Source organism: Aedes albopictus, chromosome 3, assembly GCF_035046485.1.
Source record: "Aedes albopictus strain Foshan chromosome 3, AalbF5, whole genome shotgun sequence".
Lineage (NCBI taxonomy): Eukaryota > Metazoa > Arthropoda > Insecta > Diptera > Culicidae > Aedes > Aedes albopictus.
In genome coordinates this window covers 106,056,687-106,083,425 of record NC_085138.1, presented here as the reverse complement: position 1 = coordinate 106,083,425, position 26,739 = coordinate 106,056,687, and the positions used below count along the sequence as shown (strand labels likewise).

General features: G+C 40.9%; 1 protein-coding gene across 2 annotated transcripts in view; it reads right to left on the bottom strand.

The window, feature by feature from the left end:
- The window catches only part of LOC109416749 (mucin-2), a 237,459-nt gene that overhangs the window by 168,049 nt on the left and 42,671 nt on the right, over positions 1 to 26,739 (bottom strand). The window lies entirely within an intron of this gene.

The window sequence follows — 26,739 nt, the reverse complement described above, 5'->3', positions numbered from 1 at the left end:
TTCCTGGTACGAAAAGACCCTCGAGGAAGTACGAAAAAACCTCGATGATTTTGTAGACTACCGAATTGAAAACGAAAATCTATACAAATTTGTTTCCACTCCGAATCAACCGTATGATCACCGATTCGAATGGAAATTCGTTCCACCCGCAAAAGACCGGGAGGGAATCATTCGTGAAAATCACGACGAAGCGATGCACCTCGGAGTTGATAAGACCCTGGATCGAATCCGGCAGAGGTATTATTGGCCAAGGTTAGCCGCCGAAGTGCGGGAATATGTCAAGGAATGCACTACATGCAAAGAAGTGAAAGGTGCTTCCGTACCCGTTGTTCCCCTCATGGGTGATCAAAGGATAACCAAACACCCCTGGCAAATCATTGCGATGGACTATATTGGTCCCTTGCCCCGAAGCAAGAAAGGTTACCAATACATTTTAGTAATCCTAGATTTATTTAGCAAATGGATTATGCTTACCCCTGTTAGGAAAATTAGTAGTTCGTCGTTGTGTACGTTAGTCCGAGATCAATGGTTTTTCCGTAACTCAACCCCGGAGGTCATCATCACGGACAACGCCTCATGTTTTTTATCCAAGGAGTTCAAATCACTCTTGGATCGATTTAACATTCGACACTGGCTAAATGCCAAATATCACTGCCAAGCGAACCCCGTAGAAAGGGTAAATCGCACAGTAAACGCAGCCATAAGAACTTATGTCAAAGAAGATCAGAGACTTTGGGATTCAAAGCTCTCGGAAATCGAAACCATTCTTAATTCTTCAGTCCATTCGGTGACGAAGATGACCCCTTATTTTATCACTCATGGCCATGAGCTATTTGTGAAAGGTTCAGACCATAAGGAATTGTCTTCTGAACAAGATCAAACTCTTGAAGAACGATCTCAGAGTCAAAAGAAACTGTTCGATAAGATCTACGAGGTGGTAGAGAAGAACCTCAGAGAGGCTCACGAAACCGGTAAACATAGATATAATCTTAGGCACCGACAGCATGCCAAAGCTTATGAAATAGGCCAAGGTATTTATTATCGAAACATGAAGCAATCTAGCGCTGCACAAAATTACAATGCTAAATATGGCTCCATGTATCTGCCCGCTCGGGTGAAATCTAAACTTGGCTCGTCTTCGTACGAAATCGAAGATACAAACGGAAAAAGTTTGGGCATATGGCATGCCTCACACTTGAAACCCGCGTAAGCTTCCAAAGGACTAGGTAAATAATCTTGTCTGGTTCATCAATCGTAGATCTAATCGAGTTTCAATAAAATCCGTCCTAGCAACGATTCCGAAGCAAACACTGAATCGTCTTTGGTTTGTAAACAATCTTTTGCAGTTGGATTCCCATTCATCTCAGCTTTTTGAAGAGTCCATTCAATCACTACAAAGAGAGAAGAGATTAATGAGGGCTAAAAGTTCGAAAAATCGTGTCACGATCAGGTAGAAATATCCAAATATCCAAGATTTTTCTTCAAGCAGGAAAACTTCGCTAGCTAATGTTTTGCTCACGTTTTCACGATGACAGGAGAGAAAATTATTTCGAAGAAAACAGTGTTGCCAAGTTCTTTCGAATATGCCTGCATGTCGTTTCACATCCTCAATATAGCAGAGTTCGAATACGAGAGTTCTAAAATTTGAAGACACGGAAAAGAATCATTCGGTAATTTGAATCAGGTGTTTGATTCAGCCTAACCATTAGACAATCGCGTCTAAGGCAAACAGAAACGGTCGCGTGTACAGTTAGTAGTAGATTAGAGTTAAGTTATAGCCATTATGAAGTGTACAGTTAGTAGTAGCGTTTAGGATAATTTAAAAGTAATTGACTGGTTGAGTATGGTATGAAATGGAGGGCCCGCTTGAGTGTTATTTGTATGAATGGATGAATGAGCTTAGAAATAAATACCAGTACACCCCTGAAACATATCAAAGTTTCCTCGCAAAGTTGAGGGAGTAATAATGAATTCTTATCTTGAGAAAGTCGTTTTCCAAATAATGAATAAGTAGAATGAATATATCGCAAAACAATTCATGAAGATTTAAAAACATATGATTGAACGTTTTACTCGACAACAAAAGGATTTCATAACCACCAAATAAATGATCCAGACCTACTATCCCGTAGAAAAGCGTGAATTGAGTATCCTTGATCAATCTCCTCGAAGACTGATCCCAACAAAATTACCCTAATTGAGTAATTTTTCTACTGGGAGGAGGATCATTGTAACCTTCGCTGCAGTTTACAAGCTGTATCTCATATCTCGGTTTATGTATTGTTAATATCCTGAGATAATATTGTATGTAAATGTAAATATTCACACAAGAATATTTTGGATTATATTAAATTAATTAAACCCAAATAAAAGAAAAATCGAATTTCGCTAAATCTACTTTGAGTTTTATGGCAACCGATTTTGATATAGACCATCACGCCGCTTTCCGAAAAAAAATGAATTAAATCGGAAAGGCTGGCAGCACGGCAAAAAGAGACGATGTGTCGTCAAGTGAGAGCTCTCTCAAAAACGGTTCGCCAATTAGGAGCTAGGGCAATTCCGAAATTCGAACATAGCTAGGTAGCACAGTTGGATGCGATAAACTGCTCGACTCTCTCCGGGTGGCGCCAAGACCAACACCAGCAAATATGGAATGCGGCCTTAGCTACGAAGAACGTGGGTTTTGGAATAGGATCATCCGATTGCTGTATGATTGTGGCTATTCATCCCGAATAGTTAGGCAAACCTATATAAGGCTGCCCTGGCCACATGGAAGGTCTCTTTTTGATCCTGGATAGTGAAACAAGCAACAAGGTGTTATTTCGGCAGTGACCAAATTCAAGTTTAAGTCTACGGACAAAAGTTATAGTCCACGAAGAAGTTAAGTGCATTTTGCAAAAAGTGGTTTAGTTCACAGACAATACGATTTCTAGTGTGGGAGTGATTATTAACCCTACTAGTAAGGCTAGGAGTAGCCCCGGTTCTCCTTATCGCTAACGTTGAGGCCGGTCGTTTAGTGAGAGGTCGCGATACGGTTCAAAGTTAAAGACGGTACGGTGATTGACCGCGGCGTTTGTAGACCGTTTTCGTAAGGTACCGCGAGTGAGCTAAACCCTATAGAAATTCCTCTCTAGTGCTATCCAGTGATTGCCGAAGGTCGTACGTCAACACACGACCGAATCACCGTGAAAGTCCTCCGTGAGAGGTGAACGCTCCAAAGTCCGGTTAATACCGGTGAAGCCCAACGAATACCCACGGCCGGTCAGGGACCGGCGAGACCCAGGAAACCCCATCCGCCGGTAGGAATCCGGCGACGTCCAGCGAATCGTCATCGACCGGTTGGGAACCGGTGGCGCCACGTGGTACCGCGTGGTGGTGATATCACACCGTCTCTTCAGCAGTGAGCAAGTGAGTCCGTTCCTCTTTTCCAACTAGTGCTTTGACAATTTCAATAAATTATTCGTAAATGATAAAATAAAATTAGCTTTCTTTGATTTTGCCTAAAATTTGCATTGCTTCTTGTGTGAGCCGAGAAATTGATTTTCAGCCTCTATTGTTCACGACGGTTGCGAAAGGTACAGGTGAGTATCCACTAGTGCGGACGTTTGCCCCTGAGATAAAGAGATAGGTGAGCTAGTTGGGGACGTGCGGACGTCCACTTTTAAGACGTGTGGACGTCACTGAAAGTATTAGTCAGTGTCAATAACAACTCAATAACAGTGGATTTCGGAAATGTTTCAATAACAAATTTTGATATTAAAGAGTTATTGATAACATTCCGAAAGCAAAATTAGTTATGATATCAAACGATCGAATATGCTGTTGAATAAGGATGCTAAAGTGGAGGCGATATGCGTACACTTTACCCGTGGTTAAATGGAAGTATTTATGCATGAGGCCTCCATTTTAGCATCCTATTCTACATCATATGTGAGTTCGTGTTGGCTGAAAATGCTATACATATTTATTTCTGAAAAATCCCATTCAAAACCATCTATAATTTTGGATTCAGCTGTCTGTATTAGATTTGGTTGAACAAGTTTACTCAATAAGTTTGACATTTTTATCATTGAAATTCTCATGTCAAAGGCGGAATCTGGAACGTCCCTTTCAAACCCCATCTTCAATATCGTTTGCTATGTTCTCGTTTTGATGTATGTAGGGTACTTTTAAGTTACAACCCAGTCAATTTCAAACCTCGCACCGCCCAGCAGGGACTTGTACACATTACAGCACCTCCATGTCACTTAATACACCACACCTCTTATCAAATGTGATACCGTAAGCATAACATACTTTGCGCAAATAGGGCCTAACTTTCCGCGCTTTTCAAAAAATCGTTCAACAATTTTGTGGTGCATTATGCAAACATTTTCCCACGGAATACTATCACTAGCTAGTATACCGTGGGAAAAAGTTTGCTTGCACTCTGTCTCAGTTAGGATGTAATAAAAAATGGAAGAGGAAGACAAATTGATGAGAGAATATGCAGTTGTTCCCCTCTCTTACGAAATGCTGTAAATAGCGTTGTAGAATGACGTAGGTTTTATTTCAAAACTTGTTTTGGTTTTGATAGCAATAGCATAAAGTATTTGTACACTCTCAATAATACAATAATAACTAAACTTGTTCCACAACAAAATGTAATATTGAAATGTTATTCAATTGCTGTATACCAATAGCTTGGTCACAACAAAATAAGATTGTCCAACAAAACATGTTATGGAAACGTAATACCTTGATAATTCAATAATAACACAACAAGATATAAAAACAGGTTTTGTGATTTCGTAGTTATTAATTTGATATTCCCCGCTGCTCGGGTAGAGTTTTAAGAACTGAGTTCTAGAACACTTATGTTAATCCAGAAACCCGCTGGAGCAGATCAACTATCAAACGATCTTCTAAAATACAGTAGAGAAGCACTGGAAAGAGCGCTACACTGGGTCATTACTAAGATTTGGGAGGAGGAAGTATTACCGGAGGAATCGATGGAAGGTTAAAACCTAAAAAAAAGGGCGACAAGTTGGATTGCGGATACTATCGTGCGATGATCATACTACTGAGCGCTGTCTACAAGATACTCTCTCAAATCTTATGCCGACGTCTATCACCGATTGCAAGAGAGTTCGTGGGGCAATATCAGACTGTACTTATGGGTGAACGCCCAAAACGTACCAAATGTTCACCATCCGCCAGGTGTTGCAGAAATGCCACGAATACAACGTGCCCACACATCACTTGTTCATCAATTTTAATTCGGTGTATAATAAAATCAATCGAGATTATGCACAAATACAGATTCCCAGATAAACTGATACGATTGATCAAGGCGACGTTCGAGTATCAGGGACACTCCCAAGTACCTTCAAATATCGCAGAGGGTTACGGCAAGGTGATGAAATCCCGGATGTAATCTATGGAAGAGTGCTGAATTAATCCCTGAAAGAATTCCAAAAGTAATCTTTGCGAACATACTGGAGTAATTCTGGAAAGAGTTCCAGGAGAAACCAAGGAAGTCGTCACGGGAGCGCTCCACGAGGGAATCTTGAAAGAATTCGTGGAGAAATTATTAAACGGATCCCAGAAAGATTCTTGGGAGTATTTTTAAAAGGAGCCTGAACGAAGTCCCTACAGAAAATCTGTGCATATTCGATAAAGAACTTGCGGGGGAAATCTACGAAGTAATGCCCAAATGAATATCAGGAAGAATACTTGAAAAATGCAGGAAGGAATTCATGAAGGAATCTCCGGATTAAACTCTGTATGAATTGTCGAAGGAATCCCGAGAAAAAAAAATGACGTAGGAATTTTTGAGAGAAACCCCTGCAAGACTTCCGGAACGAATACCTAAAGTAATCTCGGCAGATATCCTGGTAGAAATCCCAGAAGGAGTCTCTAAATTCAAGCTGGAATCCCGGATGGAATCCCTGAAGGAATCCTTGACGAAAGCTCAGGAGAATTTTAAAAAATCCCGGGAGAAATCCCCAACGTTTGAGAAATCAATGAAGGAATCCCGGATAGAATCCCTAAATGAATCTTGAGAGGAACCTCTATAAGAAACTACTGACAAATAAATGATAAAATTTTGGGAGATATTAATGGAAGAATTTTGTAAGAAATTCCTAGCGGAAGGCCGGAAGAAATTCTTAAGGTGAAACATCAAGAAATCCCATTGAAATTATGCATACAAACTTTAGAGGAACAAATCTGACGAACGAAGCATCGAACTAAGCCGCTCTTGTTTATCCTGGCTTTGCTCACTTGCAAAAAGAGGCAGCTTTTCCAAATCGAGGGCATTTGTGTACGAATTTTTAAGATTGGTGCTCTTGAAAACGTGAGTAGGGGTCCAAGCCGGCCATTGTGGCAGCCATATTTGTATTCTCTGAAGTTTCTCCTTAAAGGAATGTCGGGAGAAGACCCTGATATAATTCTGGAGGAATCCCTGTTGCAGTTTCTGGAATAACCCGTGGAAAAATCCCAGAAGGAGTCTCTGAAGAAATCAGTAAGGGAATCCCGGGAGGAATTCCTGAGTTGTTCCCTGCTGGAATAACTAAAATCCCCATAGGATCCCCAAATAAATTTTGGAATTCCCGAAAAAAGCCAGAAAATTCCCAGAGTAATCATTGAACGAATCTTAGAAGAAATTCAAGGAACAAATCCTCAAAGGAATAAATCTTTGAAAGAATGCCTGAAATAATCTTGAGAGAAATCTTTAAAGGGAACCTTAGCGAAACAATTAGGAAAGCCCGAGAGGAACCAATGAAGAAATTCCGAGAGAAATCTCTGGTGGAATGTCGGGAAAAGTCCCTGAAGAAATTTTGAAGAATTCCCGGGGAAATTTTCAAAGAAATTACCTATTGGTTTTATGGTTGGTTAGTTAGAATATATAATACAATGAAAATCTAAACAAATATTTATTGGAGCATAGATTCGCGGCTTGCTGTTTTGTCGTAAGTTGTTTTATTTAGGAGTTGCCGTTCTTCGATATCCATGAAGAAAAACTGACGAAAAATTGCAAGTGCTCGGGCTAGAATCAAACCCATGTTTATCCGTTTAAAAAACAAACGTATGATCAACTGCGCTACGGTTCCTGGCAGGGTTTCAATTTTTTAGAAACCAAACCTGCAATCAAACTAAAACTCTTAACTGAACACCAGTGTACAGCAAGAAGCTCGGATACTCCAAACATGAATGAAATCTCCGCCAACCTAGAACCCCTTTAACATTTCCATTGACTCATCTGCCGCACCAGCAATCAGAAACATGAAAATCAACTATATTACCATAGATCACCCAGGGTCTCCCCGGTCAAGCAATACGCTCAAGTGAGCTGTTTCCCCCCATCGCTTTGCTGCAACACCCGTAGCCATTTCAATTAATTATCGACATTATTTGTTTGACATTTAGCCACGCTTGTCCAGCCACGGATCAACCACCACAGAGCGGGGCGGTAAAGCACACAACACAGCACAGCGCGGTAGAGCAATTTACGTTTCATCGTCTTCAACCCCGTTCTGGGCAACCTCCCCCGGTTTTTATATTTAGCCGACAGACCCTTCTTCGCGCTGTGACCGGTTCTGGGTTCTTTCTGCCGAGTAGGCAGGCAACGATGCACCACAGAAAAACAGACGTCTCACTCTACTCACTTCCCATCGTTTCCTTATTTAACGGATTATTCAAATATTCAGTAGTTCGCAAATCGCTCACTCATGGCGCTCGCATCTATTTTGTTCCTGTTTGACGTTTGCTCACTACTGCCATCTACTCAGGAAGTTTGCGTACCACAGCGCAATTAGCATTGAGCGATTATGTTTGCATGACGATGATTTTTATCGCATTTTCTTCCAAGTGATACGTCTGTTTGTCTGTGGATGCACACTCTCTCACGTGCCATCGAGATCATCATTGACCGTCGTCGTCTACTGGAATCACGTTTAGAATTTTCGCGTGAAACCATGTTTTCAGTCCTGTGTTGAATAAGATCTGCGATGGCATGGTGTAATGCCAGGATTCGAATCCTGAATCGCACTTGAATCCTTTCGGGTTTAGGCATCTTGGTTGTGTCAAAAATATCTAACGTGATCAGCAATCAGGCATACATTGTTGCGATGAGATATTTTCGCATTGGCTGAGGGCCGGTTTATATGAGAAAAGCTAACCGATCCGTAATGGTTATCTGAACCACACTCACATACTGCACAGACCCTGGCCGCCAAGTGGGGAAGGAATATCTTCGTTGTGAATCTTGTCATACACCACTAACTGGCAGCAGGCACTCGCACAAGTCCATACCGCCATCGATGTCACGTTCAGTTTTATGGTCCCGAGAAAAGGCGCTTCCAACAGTGTGATTCTTGATTCGTTTTATTTCTCATATTTTGCTTTATCGCCCGTTTCTCACTGGCCCATTCAGCAGCAACCGTATCCGGGTCTGGTTCTATGTCTCCTCGACTGTATGTTGGTGATGAGGATGGTCATCATCCTCCCTCATCCATAGCATCCACAGTGATGTGGGGAAAGGTGTTGGGATGTTGGGATGAAAAAGGTAGGTTCTCTAGGCTTGCGAAAATCCATACAGAGTCTTTTTAGATGGCTAATGGACTTCGCTTTATGGTTATTGTGTGCTCATACGGTTTCCAAATCGAAGGCAATTTTATTGAAGGGAGAAAAATTGATTATCGTAGTGAAGTCATCCGAATCCATCGATGGGGTAATTGATACGTCTCTTGATTTTAGATGGTTGTTAATGTTTCGTTATCGAGTCTTATTATGAGTTTATCTGTTGGCATAATGGTCACGGAATACAATAACTAACATAACTTACATATCGATAGGATAGGATAAATAGAGTACAAATTTCTTTGTATCGACACAATATAAAACGAAATTTCTCCCGGAATCTCACAAAATGAGCATTTCAATGTTAAAACTCAAAACCCATCAGTAAATAAATATATTGCAATATATTTCCAATGTGTCGACCCGTAATAATGCAACGTATTATATAGAATGTATGATAAAAATCCTAATTAATCCACCTAGCGGTGATGGCGCTAGTCAAAAACTCCACTTTACAACCGCCATCTTGAATTTAGAGCCGCCATCTTTGATTTTAGACCGCCATCTTGGATATTCAGGTCACCATTTTTGGACTCCGGACATCTTGTCCATACAAAATATACCCTTATTGCATAGTTTTAGAGCCAAAAACTCCACTAAACAACCGCCATCTTGAATTTTGAGCCACCATCTTGGATTTAAGACCGCCGTCTTGGATATTCTGGTCGCCATTGTTGGCCTCCAGACAACATCCTCATACCAAATGTACCCATATTACATGGTTTTAGGGCCTAAAACTCCTTTAAACAGCATCCATCTTGAATTTGAAGCCGCCATCTTGAATTTTAGAACTCCATGTTGGTCGCCATTCTTGGACTCCGGACATCTTCCATATTCAAAATATACTTTTTTTTGCATGGTTTTAGGGCCTTAAACTTCGTTATACAGCCGCCATCTTGAATTTGGAACCGCCATCTTGGATTTTAAACCGCCATATTGGATATTCAGGTCGCCATTTTTAGACTCCGGACATATTCTCCATACAAATTATACCCATATTACATGGTTTTAGTGCCTATAGCTCCATTAAACAGCCTCTATCTTGAATTTGGAGCCGCCATCTTGAATTTTAGACCACCATCTTGGATACTTAGATCGCCATTTGTGGACTCCAGATATCTTTCCCATACAAAATATATCCATATTGCATGGTTTTAGGTCCTAAAACTCCGTTAAACAGCTGCCATCTTGAAATTGGAGGCGCCATCTTGGACTTTCGACCGCCATCTTGGATATTCTGGTCGCCATTATTGGACTCCAAACACCTAGATTACAAAATATACCCATATTGCATGGTTTAGGGCTTAAAACTCCATAATACAGCCGCCATCTTGAATTCGGTGCCGCCATTTCGGATTTTAGACCGTCATCTTGAATTTTGGACCGACATCGTAGAATTTTCGGTCTCCTGTGTTGATATCCGCACAAAATTTGTAAACCATGCTGAAGGTTACAAAAATCGCCGCAGTTTGATGTGTCACATGTTGGGGCTTGGTTCAGTTTTATGTGTGGTCAGTTCTACCGGTGCTGGTACGGATCACTCAAATGGCCATAAATCCGGAACGCCTCGACCGATCCGGACCATTTTTAATTGCAAACAATGCGGTAAAATTCGAGCTATAATCCGAAAAATCGGCCAATGGGAAGTGCCTTAAAAGTGAGTGACCTTTTTTGTACACAGACATACATACACACACACATACATACACACATACATACATCACCTCAATTCGTCGAACTGAGATGATTAGTATATGTGACTTGACCCTCCGAGCCTTCTATCGAAAAATCGCTTTTTGAGTGAATATATAGCCTCCCAGTACACTTTGGTGTACGAGAATGGCAAAAAAACATTTTGGAGACATTCTTAATTGAATAAAGCCCATTGAAGTCCACCGCATGGCGACCGTGACAAGACTCGAAGATAGTATCTCTGAATGCCATGCTAATAACATGGTGATCAAACTGGTTTCGAACGCATAGAGTTTGCACTGAGTTTACACCGATCAGATGGTTGGTGACGAAGTATGTGTCAGTCGAGCTTCAATATCAACATTCTCCCGCGAGAGTGAGGAAGATTGGCATCTAAAAGCCGAAAAAGAGATAAAGCTGTGAAAGACGTACCCGGTTAGGGTGATGCTTCGAATTCAGTTTGATTTTCTATTCCGCAGAATCGTACCTTGTTCTGTGGCTTAGTGGATTAAAGCGCCGGACTAGCGATACGGGGTAGTGGGTTCGAAACGCACCAAAACAACTGATATATTTTCACAAATTTATCTCTCAATTTGCCAATTAAACGTACTTTGCTTAAAATACTTCAAGCTTTTACGTCAATTTCAGACATATTGGCCGACTGGTAAAACTGGAAAAGGGCAATAAAATCAGTGCTCCAGGAGTTTTTTCTGGGTTTTGCAGGGAGTTTTTGATCAGATTCTTCCGAAGGTTTATTGAGGATTCCTTTAGAAGCTGGGGTTTTTCCAGGAGTTTCTCCTGAGATTCCTAAAGAAATTCCGTCTGAGATTCATTCAAGAGCTCTTGCCAAGATTCCTCCAGGAAGTATTCCCGAAATTATTTCAGATAATATTCCTGGGACTTCTTAAGAAATACCTTCTATGTTCTGAGTTCCTTAATTCATTCAAAACTCCTCCCGAAATTTCTCTAGAAATTCCGATATTCCTCCAGAAGTTCCTTCTAGGATTACCTCAGCTATTTTTCCTGAGATTCTTCTAAGTGATTCTTCCGTGGTTTTTCCACATATTTATTCTAAGATTTCTCTAGGATTTCTTTCTGTAATACCTCAGAGAGCTCCATCTGAGATAGTTTTTGGGGTTCCTTCAGAAGATCCCTCCGGAATCCATTGTAAAATTCCTAAATGGTTCCTCCATTCACTTCTTTCAGGATTCCTACATATGTTCCTTCTAGAACTTCAAGGGATTTTTTCCGGGATTTCTACAGGAGCTGCAGGAATCATTCGGTAATTCCATCCTAGATTCCCAATGATTTCTTTTGGAATGTCATCAGATTTTTTTTTACTTTCAGGAGGTATTCCTGGAAAATATGCCTGAGAATTTCACCCGGGACTTCTTCCGGGATTCCTCTCAAGACGGAATTCTGTAGCAATCTTGGAAGGAATTCCTTAAGAAATCCTCTTAAGGAATTCCTTCCAAGATTGCTACAGAATTTCGTCTGGGATTCCTTCCGGAAATTTCATGCGAGATTTCTGCCGGAGTTCCTACTGGTATTTTTTCAGGATTTTTTTTTTTTCAGAAATGCTTCCAGGAGCCCTACAAGAACTTCATTTAGTATCATTAAAAACGGCTACGCAGTCTTGAAATTAGCAAACGATGTTTATTACTTGCCCAACGTTTCGACACGTGATTAGTGTCTTCTTCAGGGGGATATTAATTTGGTCGTTTTAGTTTCCCCCGTGTCGAAACGTTGGGCAAGTAATAAACATCGTTTGCTAATTTCAAGACTGCGAAGCCGTTTTTAATGATAGTTGAAACGATACAGCCCAGCCTCCACTAGAATTCATTTAGTATTTCTCCAACTTCTCCGGGATTCTTCCAGGAGTTCCTTATGATTTTTTTTCGGTAACTACTTCTGGAACTGCTTCAAAAATTCCGGGAATTTCTGCTGGGATTCTGTCAGGCATTGCTTCTAGATTTTTTTTTTGTGGAACTCATCCGTAGATTTCTTCAGGAACTTCTTTCGGAACTTCTTTGGCAACTCTTGCCGGGATTCTTTCGGGAAGATCTTCTGAAAATCTTCCAGAAACTCCTTCGGAAATTCTTCAGGAACTTTTTCCAGGATTCATCTGGAAACTCTTTTTTTTTGGTTTCCTCTAAGCGTTTCTTTTGGAATTCGTGCTAGAATTCGTCCAGAAGTTCCTTTTGGAATTATCTTAGATGTTTCTAATGGACATTCTACAAGAGTTTATTAGGGACTATTTTGAGTAATTCATCCTGCAGTTTTTTTTTAATTTATGGCATTCCTCACGAAGTTCCAACAGGATTTTTTGGGAAAATACTCCACCAATTTCCTTCTGGTTTTCCTCCACTAGGAGTTCCTGGAGAAATCTAAGATGGAACCTTTTAGGAATCTCATGATGAATTAGGAATCTCAGAAGAAGATTATAAAGAAATCCCATAAGAAACTTCTGCCGTAACCGCGGCATTATACACTCCCGAACGAAAGTCTGGGGTCACCCTCTCAAAAACATGTCATTTTTTTAGGCCGATATCTCCGCCAAGCGTCCAACATAGCTCTGGTCCTCACAAGTTCCTACCTCATGCTTCCACGGGTCAAACGATGATAAAGACCGCCAGCTAAGAGTTATGTGCTTAGCTGGTAGTGTAGCCTGGGCACTGTTGTCCTTCTGACTTCAGCTAGATTGAGGAGGTATGTCCCGAGCGTCTGTACACCAAGGAGGTGCGGCTCAAACAGCGTCTGTTCTGGCATCCAGCGGCTGAATATGCAGCGCTGTATCGCGTCAGCTATACCTAAGGTGGCAGCCCCACCAACGCGATGTAGGCAGCGCGACCCCGGTAAGGTAGCCCGTCAAAGCCTTTCAACACTACGAAAAATGAAGTAAGAAATAGAATATGCGAACGATACTCTCGGAAACCGACCCGGCAACGAAATAAGGACTATGATTGGAAACTCGGTACCTGGAACGTCAGGACCTTAAATGAACCTGGACGAGTGAGCCTTTTGTCTCGTGAATTGCAGAAAGTTGGTGTGTGTGCGTGGTTGCTATAAAGGAAGTGCGGTGGTCCAAAACTGGTGAACGTGAATTCAGAGCGGTGGATCCTGTCGCCAACACATCGTTCAAATATAACATCTACCACAGCGGCAGCGATAAGGCAGAACAAGGGGTCGGATTCATAGTAATCGTGAAACAGATGAAGCGATTTATGAGGTGGAAGCCGATCAACGAGCGGATCTGCGTATTGAGGATCCGGGGCAAATTCTTTAACTACAGCCTGATCAATGTCTATGCGCCGACCAACGAGAAAACCGATGATGTGAAGGATGCGTTTTATGAATGTCTTGACAAGACCTATGGAGAATGCCCAAAACACGACGTTAAGATTGTCATCGGTGACGCCAACGCACAGGTCGGACGCCACCGACGCAGAGAGGACTTTTTCCGTCCAATCATCGGTACGGAGAGCCTTCATTCCGGCACTAATGACAACGGCCTGAGATTAGTCAACTTTGCTGCCGCCAGGGGGGCAGCACCTACTTTGCACGCAAGGATATCCGCAAGCACACCTTGAGACACCCAAACGGCGATACTTGCAACCAAATCGACCATGTGCTGGTAGATGGCCGACATATCTTGGACGTAATTGATGTTAGAACTTTTCGAGGTCCCAACATCGACTCAGATCACTATCTCGTAGTTAGTAATATTCGAGCTCGGTTATCAATTGATAACCGTGTCGGACTCTAGGAACCGGCGATCAAAGCGTTTCAACATCCAGCGGTTTTCAGTAGACGGTACGGTAGCTGACTATCACCAGAAGCTGGACGAGCGGATAAGTGAGATCAACGAGAGCGATAATCTCAACACTCTGTGGGAGTCTATCTACGGAGCGATGAGTACAGCAGCGCGGGAGATGATAGGTACTGCTCAAAGACGACCTAGAAACGGGTGATTCGACGAGGAGTGCCAGAGGGTAACGGACGAGAAGAATGTTGCCAGAAGCCGGATGCTGGTGTCGGGGACCCGGCAGAGCAGGGAGCGATACAGGGAAGCAAGAGTAGCCGAAAAACGAATCCACCGCAAAAAGAAAAAAGAGCACGAGGAAAATGTGATTGCTCAGGCGCAAGAGAGTATGGAACCGAATGATATGCAGAGATTTTACGAAACTGTCAATGGCGTGCGGAGAAAAACAGCGCCTTCTACCGTCATGTGCAACGACCGTAATGGAAACTTGCTGACAGACTAGACAATGGTGGCTGCCAGGTGGAGAGAGCACTTCGAGGTATTGTTGAACGGTGGGAGTGGAAGAGCGACGGACAGAATTCGAATTGACGACGACGGACAAGCTGTGGAACCTCCAACGCTAGACGAGGTCAAGACAGTCATTAGGGGACTGAAGAACAACAATGCTGCTGGGAAGGACGAACTCCCGGCCGAGCTTCTAAAGCACGGTAGTGAGCAGCTGTATCAACTCTTACACCGTATTATATTGAAGATATGGGAAGAGGAAGAACTGCCCGCTAGTTGGTTGGATGGTCTCATTTGCCCTCTTTTCAAGAAAGGGCATCGACTGGAGTGCGCGAATTACAGAAGAATAACACTCCTCAATTCAGCGTACAAAATTTTGTCCGGAGTTCTGTTCCACAGGCTGAGGCCGATTGTCAGCGAATATCAGGCAGGATTTCGTGAGGGCCGATCAACAACGGACCAGATTCTCGATAAATTTCGGGAGTACAACTTGCAGGCCCATCATCTGTTTATTGATTTCAAGGCGGCGTACGATTCAGTAAAGAGAAACGAGTTATGGCAGATTATGATCGAACATGGATTTCCGGCGAAGCTGATTACACTGATTCGTGCGACGCTTGACGGATCGAAATCAAGTGTACGGGTTGCGGTTGAAATTTCGTCATCGTTCGTAACCTTTGACGGACTGAAGCAGGGCAATGCTCTTTCGAACTTACTGTTCAACATAGCACTGGAAGGAGCGATAAGGAGAGCTGGTGTGCACAGGAGCGGCAAGCCTCGTTGGATAAATGTACGACTCGTGCTGAAAAAATCATCATTTTGCAACTTGTTGCATAAATAACTATTTTGCAATTATGTGGCATAAGATTGAACTTTTCAATCCGAAATGGCCTACTTTTCTTCACTAGTATAAGAGTGCCGAAAAGTAGTACTTTTCAGCACCTTTAAGGGTGCCGAAAAGTTCTATTGCATTCGGATTATTGCATCCGGAGATATAACAGCTCAAAGTTGGCTATCGGATAATTATACATTTTTCTAGAATCTTTATAGCTTCGCACAGAATAGCCCGATCTTTTCCAAAATTGAACCATCGATACACAACTAATTGATCACCTTACAATAAAAATTTCAGATTTTTCGATGCACTTTTCAAAAAGTTACAGATATTTGAATATTTTTTGAAAAGTGAAAATTTTGCTTATCCCGATCATTTTGTCTATCCCCTGTATCTCTAAAGTGTCCAGACAGAGACGTCAAGAGCTGCTGATACCCATAAATCTTATATGCAAAGCCAAAACAGAAATGACGTGTCCTGTACAATGACCTCTCCTAGAAAACTTCCTTATGACTTTAATAAATTAGCAATTTGTCTAGTGGCCACTAGAGTCTATTCTCAATCACCGATTCCATAGATGACCAAGCCCCCATCATCTCATCGTCCCCCACCTTTTCGAGTCAGCACATAATCAGCCTTCAACTATTTTGATGAGCTCTGACATTTTAACACTCTTGATCATCAAACCGAAACATCTTCCATATGGCAGCCTCAGCATCACCTCCTCCAGCTCATCGCTACATCATTTTTCACATGTATAACAACGACAAGGCACACAAGTAGCACTCATAGTCATAAAATCTCGCTGTTGTTTAGACACACTGCTGACTGCTTGCTGCATCAGTGTTGTTTACCAGCATCGTCGTCTGATTTGTTTGACACCACACCACCGACCGGGCGGCCCCGTGTCATTCCGACACCAACAACAATAGACCCTCGGCGGCATGGCAGCTGCGGACAACGTTTGAAGGCAGACTACATTATTTGGACGACCCCGTGACGCGAGCTCGGTGTGTGTCTGGTGCTAGTGAATCCGAGTTCACCAAATTGGGAAGCAACCTCAGACTGTTGGACGAGGATGATTTTTGTAGATTTGCCAGCTGGTGATGACGAATACTCGAAGAAGTTTACAAAAATGAATATAAAAAGTCATAGCAAGAATCTTTGATTAGTATCAAGCTCATCAACACAATCGAGCGACACTTACAAATCTTTGGTATTGTTTTCAATAAAGCTATCATCTACCAAAATCGAAACAAAAGCATCAAAAGAAGTAACTATCGTTGCTACTTAAGCCCTGTTGGAAAGCTAAATGGAACAGCATTTCGCATTTTCCTGCTTCGATTATGAATGCCCACGCCCAGGGCAGGGATGACCCACCCAACTGAGCAACAACAAAAAATGGTTCACTGATTCGCTGATGCTCGTTTTAGGGCAAATGACTGGCCACCCTCAGCAGCAGCAAACGGTATGGTCTGGTATGGTATGCAAAAGTGATAAAGTTTATGAGACTTGATGCGAGCGATCTGGGTGGCGGCGGCGGCGTGTAAATGATGGGTAGCTGAGTTATGATGATGATGGAGATGGAATTTTGCACGAAACACAAAGCGCGATTAATCTTAATCGAGAGGAGTAATTTGGTCGGGCCGCTGCTATGGAGAACTGGAGCAGTGGATTTCCAGTGTTATGACCTAACGAACCTGCCGAAGTTGATGCAGGTATGTAATGTAATAGATACATGGCTTAAACGGGAGCTTTGTTGAAACGCTTTAGAATCAAGTTGAGGGCCTAGGGTGACACATGTTCACAACAGATATCGCCTATTCCCATCTGGAGAAGATTTAGATTGTGGATAGAAGCAAACAACATAGGGAATCGCGCCACTTGGGCGGTGGCTTCTATATTCGTCTGTTTTCCGCTTTAACGCAGTCAAATTTGAACCAATTGATACAATTTATGGAATGCGGTGAGATAGGTATAGTATCTACCCGTGTACAACATTTCAAGTCAATTGGTTCAAAATTGACTGAGTTATAGTGGAAAACAGACGAATATAGAAGCCACCGCCCAAGTGGCGCGATACCCTATGTGCGACAGTGGAATGGAGTTCAATTCTACACCATCAAACGCTAAAGGTTGTCAAGTGAAATCGTAGATTGAAGGAATAGAAGCGCTCGTATCGCGAATAGGGAGTCGGTGGGTTTGATTTCCACCGGAGCAGATTTTTTTTTTCGCAATTAAAATCTCAATGAGTCTATTCTATTGTATGTCAAAGCATTTTCAACTTCGTAATTTCCACTTGGGTTGGTTAGCCAAAGTAAAATAAAAAAATTGACATTGACAAAAAAGAAAATTGGATAGTGCCCCCGAAGGGGTCAAGTGTTACATACCAATCGACTCAGCACAGCTGATGTCTGTGTGTATGTGTACAAAAAGGTCACCTCATTTTTAGATAGTAAATATGAACCGATTTCAACGACCGATGGTTCATTCGATGGGGTATATTGTCCCATTGTTTTCTATTGAAAATGGTTCAGCTCGCTCCAGCCGTTCCGGAGTTATGGCCATTTAGGTGTTCCGGACCGGTACCCCTAGAAAGGGACCAGAAATGAAATTGCAACAAACTCATGCATGCGACCCATCAAACCAGGGCATTTTCGATTATCTGATGAACCGTAAGCAGGAAAATAGTCGCAGACTATATCTGTAGTATTCTGGAACCGGTTCCGGGTGTCCCGCCTTAAGTAGCCAAATATAAAAGTGAACCAAACCCATGCATGTGACACATCAAATCGCCGCTTTTTCTATAACCTGATGAATGGTACGCAGGAAAACAGTCTCAGATCATATCTGAACCGGTAGCCTTCCGGAACCGGTTCCGGGTGTCCCGCCAGAATTGGCCTATTTGGCCAATTGAACCAAACTCATATTGGCGACACATCATATCGTGGCCTTTTCGATGGCCTAATTGTACGGTTAGCAAGAAAATAAGCTAAGCCCACATTAGAAACTGCTAGTGTTTCGAAATCGGTTCCAGGTGTCTCGCCTAAAGTGGCCAAATGTAAAAGAGAACCAATTCAATATTCGCGACACATCAAATAGCTTTTTAGGTGTCCTGATGAACGATTAACAACAAAAAATATCTTAGATCATAGTTGGAAAAACTAGTAGTATCCCGGAATCAATTCACGCCGGAAGAGGTCAAATTTAGAAGGGAACCGAACCCCATGCATGCGACACATCAAATCGAGGTTTTTTAGATAACCGAATTGAAAGATTTCCATCCTGGGCGATTGCCAGCCATCGCCTTGATCTGTGGCCAGATATAATTTCTGTCGACTTGCTTGATTTCGTTATTGAGGCTTCGCCGCCATGAGCCTCTGGGTCTGCCTCTGCCGCGATGTCCTGCTGGGTTCCAATCTAACGCTCCCGAATTTCTGTCGCTATCGGCTTTTGATGACATCGACGATGGAGTTCCACGTTGGAGATCCAATTATGAGGCCACCATGCACGAATTATATACCACAGGCATCTCTTGATGAAGACCTGCAGCCGTTGAGTGTTCTCCATTGATACACACCAGGTTTCACTGGCGTATAGTAGCACAGATTTCACGTTTGAGTTGAAAATTCGGATTTTAGTGCACCAACTAATCTAACACGTGAAAGATTTTACAAATGAACCCTTAGATGGATTTCAGCAAGGGTCCATGAAAGAATTATCGTAAAATCTGTGGATGTTTTTTTCAAAGCAATCCTTTGAGAAAATTGTTAAGAAATATCTGGAGGTATTTCTGAAGAAATTTTTAGTGAAATTCATAATTAAAGCCAAGGGAGATTTACTGATAGATTCTTTCAAAAAAATTGAGAAGCACCCATAGGAATCTTTGCAGAAAATTCCCGATTGGATCTCACAACTTTCTTTAAAATCCCCGGAGCAATTTCTAAAACAAACCCCGCAAAAAAAGTTTTGGAATAATTATTTAGAAGATCGTTTGAGAGCATGCTTAAAGGATATTCCAAAGGATTTTTCGAGGAAAAAAAATCTAGGAAAGTCCCGAATTAAAAATAGTAAATCTCTGATATATTTTTTAAAGAAATCCCTGGAAAAATAACTGCAGAAACACATGCACAACTTTCTTACACAACTCTTTGTAAAACTTCTGGAGGAACACCTAAATATTTTTTTGGAGGAATTGGAAGTTTGCGCGGAAATTTTTGGTGAAATCCTTGAAAGAATTAAAAATTGTTGAAGGAACTTTTAAAATATTGTCTAAGAAATTCTGGAATAGTTTCTGAAGGCATCGCTGGAAATTTTATGAGAGGAACCTCTGGAGAGATTTCTTAATAAATGTCTAAAGAAATTTCTGATGGAATCTATGGACGATATTTTGTGAGAATCCCTGAAGGATTTTGTGCTCAAATCCATAGACAATTTTTTTGAAAAAAAAAAAGAATTTTAGAAGTAAACGGCAAGATGCTTTGAAAAAACCTCGGAAAAAACCTTTCCAGGGGGAATTTCTGAATTCTGAAATTTTCTGAAAGCATCCGTTAAGGAAATTTTGGCTGAATACTCGGAAAAATTTCTTAAACATTTTTTTTAAGATTTTTACAAGAATTTCTGAAGAAACATTTGGTAGATTTTCTAAAGGAATTTTCCTTAGATTCTTAAATCGAATTCTTAGAGACATTTCTGAATAATTATCCAGAGGTATTTCTAAAATAATCCCTGGTAAAATTTTTCGAACAATCTCTCAAAATGATTTGTGAAAAACCATGGAGAAATGAGTGAAGTTATTCATGACAGATTTCGCAAAAGAATTCTTTTTGACACTTCTGGACAAATGGAAAATTTTCTAAAATAATCTGTACCATGATGATTCAATTTGGGAAGTTTTCATCAAAAACCGATAAAGTTCAATATTCTGAATTCACTAAACTTATTTAACACCGCAGAATTGCAACAAAAGGCGACCTACACTGCTCGTACAGAAAGTATCAAATACAGCACAACCAGTAACCACGCTCCTATCAAGTGTGTGACAAGCTCTATCTAAATTTCCTAAAAACAATCAATTCCTGTATAAATTCCTTATCATATTGTAAAGGAGTTCCCCTAGTAAATCCTTCAGAAGTTTCATAAAAAAATACTGCAGATATTTTTTCAGTAATTCTTGCAGGAAATTCTCAAGAGGTTACTCCAAGTATTCATCCGAAATAATTCCAGCAATTCCTTCAAAAATTCAGTTCTTTTTCATTTCCGGAAATGCTTTCTGGAATTTTTGTTGGAGTTTCCAGAGGTTCCTTTCTGATATTCCTCCCGGAGATTCTCTCGAATATTAATTCAGAAATTCATCTAGGAAGCTCTAACGGGATTTGTCCCAGAAGTTCCTCGAACATTCTTCTGGGGATAACACCACAAACTTCTCTTGGAATTCATTGACATCTTCCTAAAGGATATTTTCAATTTCTGGAAATGTTTCTGAAGTATTTCTTGAGAAAAAAAAAACAAAAAGAATCCGTGGAGGAAGTTCTGAAACAATCCTTGAAGGATTTTTTGAATAAATCTACTGTCTAATTTCTGTAGAATTCTCTGGAGATTTTCTGAAGGAATATTTGAAAGAATCAGACGAACTAGCCAAGGGCTGAAAGTATCTTAAATAAAGACAATTGAAAGAATCATAGGGAAATTTCGAACGAAATCCTACAAGTTGTTGCTGATGAGATTCCTTGAGGTAAAGCTCCAGGAAGAACTGCTTGAGAAACCCTTGGTGAAATTTCTTTATATAGAAATACTTACCGGATTTTCTGTAGAAGTCCCTCATCAAATTCATGGATTATCAAAAAAAAATACCTTCTTTTAGAAATTCTTTCCGAAATCACTTCCGGATTTATTTCTTGTCGTTTCTCCAGGTATATCTCAAGAAAATCTTCATGGAATATCTGCAGAGCAATTTCCATATTTCCAGGCATTTAATTTCTTCAGAATCATAATTTGGTGATTCTTTCAAGAATTCTTCCAGATTTGTTTGAAATTTCTGCTGGGTTTCCTCTGAAAGTTCCACTAGCGATTATTTAAGAACATGTTTCAGGGATTTTTGTCCACTCATACCTTCGGACATTTGACAAGACTTTTTTTAGGATTTCTTCCAGAAGTTCAATCTTGAAATGAAATCTTCAGCTTCATGCTTTAGAACATTATCCAAGAATCCCTTCAGAAATTTGTACATAGATTTTTTTCAAGAACTCCTCCATACCTTTCTTTAAAATTTCTGCTCGGATTCTTGCAGAAATTATTTCAAGGATCCCTTCAGAGTTTTTTTTTTCTGTGGTTAACTTTAAAAATTTCTCAAAATTATTTTTTAGAAATGTCTTCAGGGATTTTTTAATGAGACTCCTCCCTTGACTCCTCCAGGAATTTTCCATTGAATTTTTCCAATAAATCCAATTTTCTCATAAAATGCTCCTTGAAAATCTTTTAGTGCTATATCAAGGGTTCCTCCAGAAACTCCTCCATAGATTGCTTCAGATTTCTTATCATAAAATTATCTCAGGGATTCTCCAGAGGTTCCTGCAGAAGCTCTTCCAAGGCTTACTTCAGAATTTTCTTCAAAAAATCCCTTGAAAATTTTCAAAAAAAAACATCATGAAATCTCCAGAGGTATATCAAGGAATTCTTCTAGAAATTCGTTAAGGGAATCCTTGAAAAAAATATCCAGTATTTTTTGAGTAATTTCATGAAGCATTTCTGTACAATCTGTGAATATCCGAAAGAATTCCTGGAGGAATTTCTGAAGTAATCTCAGGAGATATTTCTGAAAGAACAATACAAAAACAAAAACCTTCTAGAAATTGTTTCAGTAGCCCGTGACCGAATTTTGTAAAGGATTCCTAGAGGAGCCCTGGAAGAATTTCCGAAATAGTTACTGAAGATTTTTTTTTAAAAAAAAAGCTCTACATTATTTTTTAAAAAAAACCGTGGAAGTTTCAGAAAAAAATCCGTGGAGGAACATTTAAAAGAATCCTAGATGGATTTTTTGGATAAATCTGTTCTCTGATATCTGTATAAATCTTTGGAGATGTTTTTTAAAAATCATTGGGCGAATATCTGAAAGAATCATTGGGAAATTCCTGAAGAAATCCTTGAAGATGTTTCTGAGGAAATTCCTTGAGTAATGCCTGGAAAAACTGCTTGAGAATCCATTGGTGGAAATCCTTTGGGAATTTATTAAGAAATATTTAAAGGAATTCCATTAGAAAGAATATCCGAAGGAAAAAGTGAATATTTTTTAAGGAAATCCTGGAAGAATTTCCAGAGAAACAGTTACACTTCTGTAAAGTATAAAAAAATAATCTCAAGAGAAATGTGCGCTTCAAGGGATCTCAGGGGTTTCCAGGGGAGTTCCAGTGGGTTACAGGGACGTTTCTGGGATTTTCAGGTGTACCAGGGAATCTCAGAGGTATTTCAAGGGGGTCTCAGGGGGTAGCAAGACACCTAAGAGGCGTTTAAGAAAGTATCAGGGGACTCCATGGGGTCTGAGGGGCGCTTCAAGGGGTTTCAAGGGTATTTTATGGGGTTTATAGGGCGTTTCAAGAGATCCTAGGAAGTTTCAGGGAGTATCTGAAGCCTCAGGGGTACTACAGGGGGTCTTGGGGGTTTGAAGCGCCCCTGAAATGCTTCGAAACGCCCCTGAAGCCCATCAGTTATCCATTTGAAATGCTCCTGAAACCTCTTGGAACGCCTTAAAAGGCTCCAGAAACCCCCTGAAAACCTCTTAAAGCGCCACTGAAATGCTATCAATCGCCCCTGAAATCTCTAGGAATGCCCTTAAACGTTCCTGATATCCCTTGAAACTATCTGAAATGCCTTAAAACGCCCTTGCAATCACTTGTAACGCCCTTGAAACTCCTTCTAACGCTCTAAACTCCCTTGACTCCCCCTGAATCGTCCTTAACCCTCCTTGTGCATTAGGGCCATTTTTGATCCAAACCGTACACTACGTAAGCGAGCTGTTTCCAACGTGATGCATTAGGAAGGTTAAAACATCTGAAATGTCCCAAAAACCCCGCGTAACATTATTAAAACATCATCGAACCTTATCGGAACATCCTTAAAAGGCTCTTGAAATGTTTTTTTTTCTCCCTTGAAACGCCCCTGAATTCCCTTGGAACTCTCTTATGTTGGTCTCTTTCATGAGAACTTCCAGGCCCAATCTTAAATGCCCAGGAGTAAGACCTGTTCTCGCAAAGTAAGCTTCCTTATTAAAGCGCTGACTTAATTTATGCCCAAAATTACCTCTTTTTTATGCACCTGTGTGAAGACTTAGCCTAGGTTTTCGTTGAAGAATTTCACAAATAAAAAAAATGCAACCCCAGCCCACGGTATAAAAAGAGGTTTCAGTGTACAATATTTTCCAAACATGTTCTAGTAAAAAGGTGGCAACCAAATATGCATTCACTTTATTCCTCTTTTCATCTCGGGAAACCATCACTGGGAACAGGAGTGGCAGAAATTGTAGCCTTAAATTTTACGACGAGTTTACACGTTACCTTACATTCTGTCTGCACAATCCGACTGTGTACCACGAGCATGGTAGCATAAGGGTGAGGAGTTGATTTAGTACAGCAGTTAAATTTAATTTTCTCGGTGATCTTCTACCGCCCGGCCTACAGGTCAAACATTATGAAAATTGGTTTGTAAATGCCCTCGCCTCATGTACCTACAATGCCAAGAGGTTGTTTAGGGTAGGAATAAATCTGTCCAGATGGCAATGATTGTCGTAGCCTGGTAGGCTCCATTTCCGTTGATTTATGAATGCTTTTGATTGCTACCTTGACAGCGAAAGTTGTCAATTCATATTTTCTTGAAGTACATCATCTTTAACGAACTTAAACTCTAAGCTGGACTGTTGCTTTTTCCCTGATAACTTCTCATAAATTTTCTTGCAAATGCTTCGGCAAGAATCCTAAAACCTAAAGAAACTTCTGAATGGTTTTTATACTAGTTTACGGTTAGAGAAAAAAAAACTCTGGCCACTCCGAACGAGCAGCAGCTATCTGACGACATGCATACATTAAAGCTACCCCGGCTAGTAATAGTGATGAAGTGGTTGTGCTTGCATTAAGTAAATCACCTCTCTCAGCTCAACTAAAGCCTGTATCCGCAATAATCGGGACACAGAAATATGGCTGCAACTCTGCAATATATACACCAAAATTGGTCAAATTTTGCCTGATAATATCTCAAGATATGTTCATTTCACCTGCATAATTTCAATTGAATCGGTGAAGTACCTTTTGTTGTAGCAATGATACAGTAGAATGCGAGCAATTGAATTTTGTACAGCCCCTGGTTTAGATTGTCAGCGCTGTAACTTTTGAATTTGGCAAAAGAAATGGCTGAAATTTTGTATACAAACCTCTCAATATACATCCCTTGCATAGGCAAAATTTCAAAAAAATCGATGCACTATCAACAAATTTATAGCCGAAACATATATTTGGGCTAACCGTGATTTTAGCCCCTCAGACAACAATTAGTGAGCACCCCTTATTGTTTCGATTGTATTGTTGAAAGTACTACACCAATAATCAACAAATTTTGCAGGGATAATATACACATAATCAACTACCTTCTGTGAAAATTTCATGAAAATTGGCAGAGACATTCAAAAGTTATGAATGGGCAAACATCGCACATGAAAAACATGAAACATTTTCACTAACACTATCCCCTATCAACACCAGTGTCTTTCAATCCAATCGATAAAAGTTGATGAAATTTTGCAAGAAATTAACGGCTGTTCGAGTCCGTATGAAGTTGATCATCAATATTAACTTCTTTTCTCGATCAGCCTAGATAGCTGTGTAGTGTCGGTAGCGATTGTCTCAATTGGCTAAGAATAACACTACGGACCGCCTGTTCCGGTGGTAAGAATCCACCAACAGGTGACCCCTAATTCATGGTGTGATGCGGCTTTATGCTTACCGTGCCTAGGAATGAATGGCTAGGGGGGTCTAATAAAAACCTAACCGCTAACGGAGCCTGTGGAGTACCAGGGCGCCCTCCACAGTATGTAGCCCTTACTGCGCTAACCGGAGCAATGGTGCAGTGGACCTTGTGTTTCTCCGAGACAATCAGCTGCCCTTCTTTAGTCTCACTTGAGGCTAAATAAGGGCGGGATTATGAAGATGTTGTTAATTAGTTTAAATTTTCACCTATATGGTTTCGCATTATGCGATTTACACAGTGTATTCTGTGTATCCTCGCCTTTGGCGTTTTCCAATCGATACCGATTTGGTTTTATTGTTGCTGTTCTTTGTTGTGCTGCTGTTGCGAAGAGTTTAATCTTACCTAGTTTGGGTAGTGGCTACGGTTAGGATAGCTCAGATCAATCTTCAGCATAAAAGAACAGCAACTATCAATCTTTGCAGACTTATGCAAAATGGTACAGCCCAAGTGGCCTTGGTACAAGAGCCTTACTTTCGTAAGGGAAATTTCTATCTAGGAAACCTTGTGAACCCGGTGTTTACCACTTTCAGTAAACATGAAATGGCAAACTCGCGTGTCATGCCTCGAGCCTGTGTGCTTGTCAACAACGCAATAGTTGCTACACTCATCTCTGAACTAACCACCAGAGATGTATGTGCTATCACAATTGATGTATCTGTTGGAAACCTCAACAGGAAATACGTCTATTGTTCTGTGTATTTACCACATGATGAACCATCTCCTACGGATGCTTTCAAACAAGTCATCGCATACTGCACTTCAAAAGGCCTTCCGCTAATTGTTGGCAGTGATGCTAATGCTCACCATATCATCTGGGGCAGCTCAGACATTAACTTGAGAGGCTCCAGTTTGATGGAGTACTTAAGTAGTACAGATCTTGCATTACTTAACATAGGCAACCGCCCAACCTTCATGGTATCTGCTAGAGAGGAAGTGTTAGATATAACGCTTTGCTCTAGCAGAATTAGTCACGAGCTGACCAATTGGCATGTGTCAGATGAAGAATCTTTATCTGACCATCGCTATATCTTTTTTGAACATTTAAATGTTACTTCGCAAACATTGCGTTTCAGGAATCCTCGGTCAACAAACTGGGATCTTTATACTGATTTGGTTGCAGCCAAATTTCATGGATATTCACCATCCATTGACACTCCAAGTGATTTAGATGATGCCGTTGATACTACAACGACCTTCATCATGGAAGCTTTTGAAGAAGCATGCCCTCTACGGTCTGTGAAGATCACAAGAGGAACCCCTTGGTGGAACTCTGATCTGGCGAAACTCAGGAAACAATGTAGAAAGAGTTGGA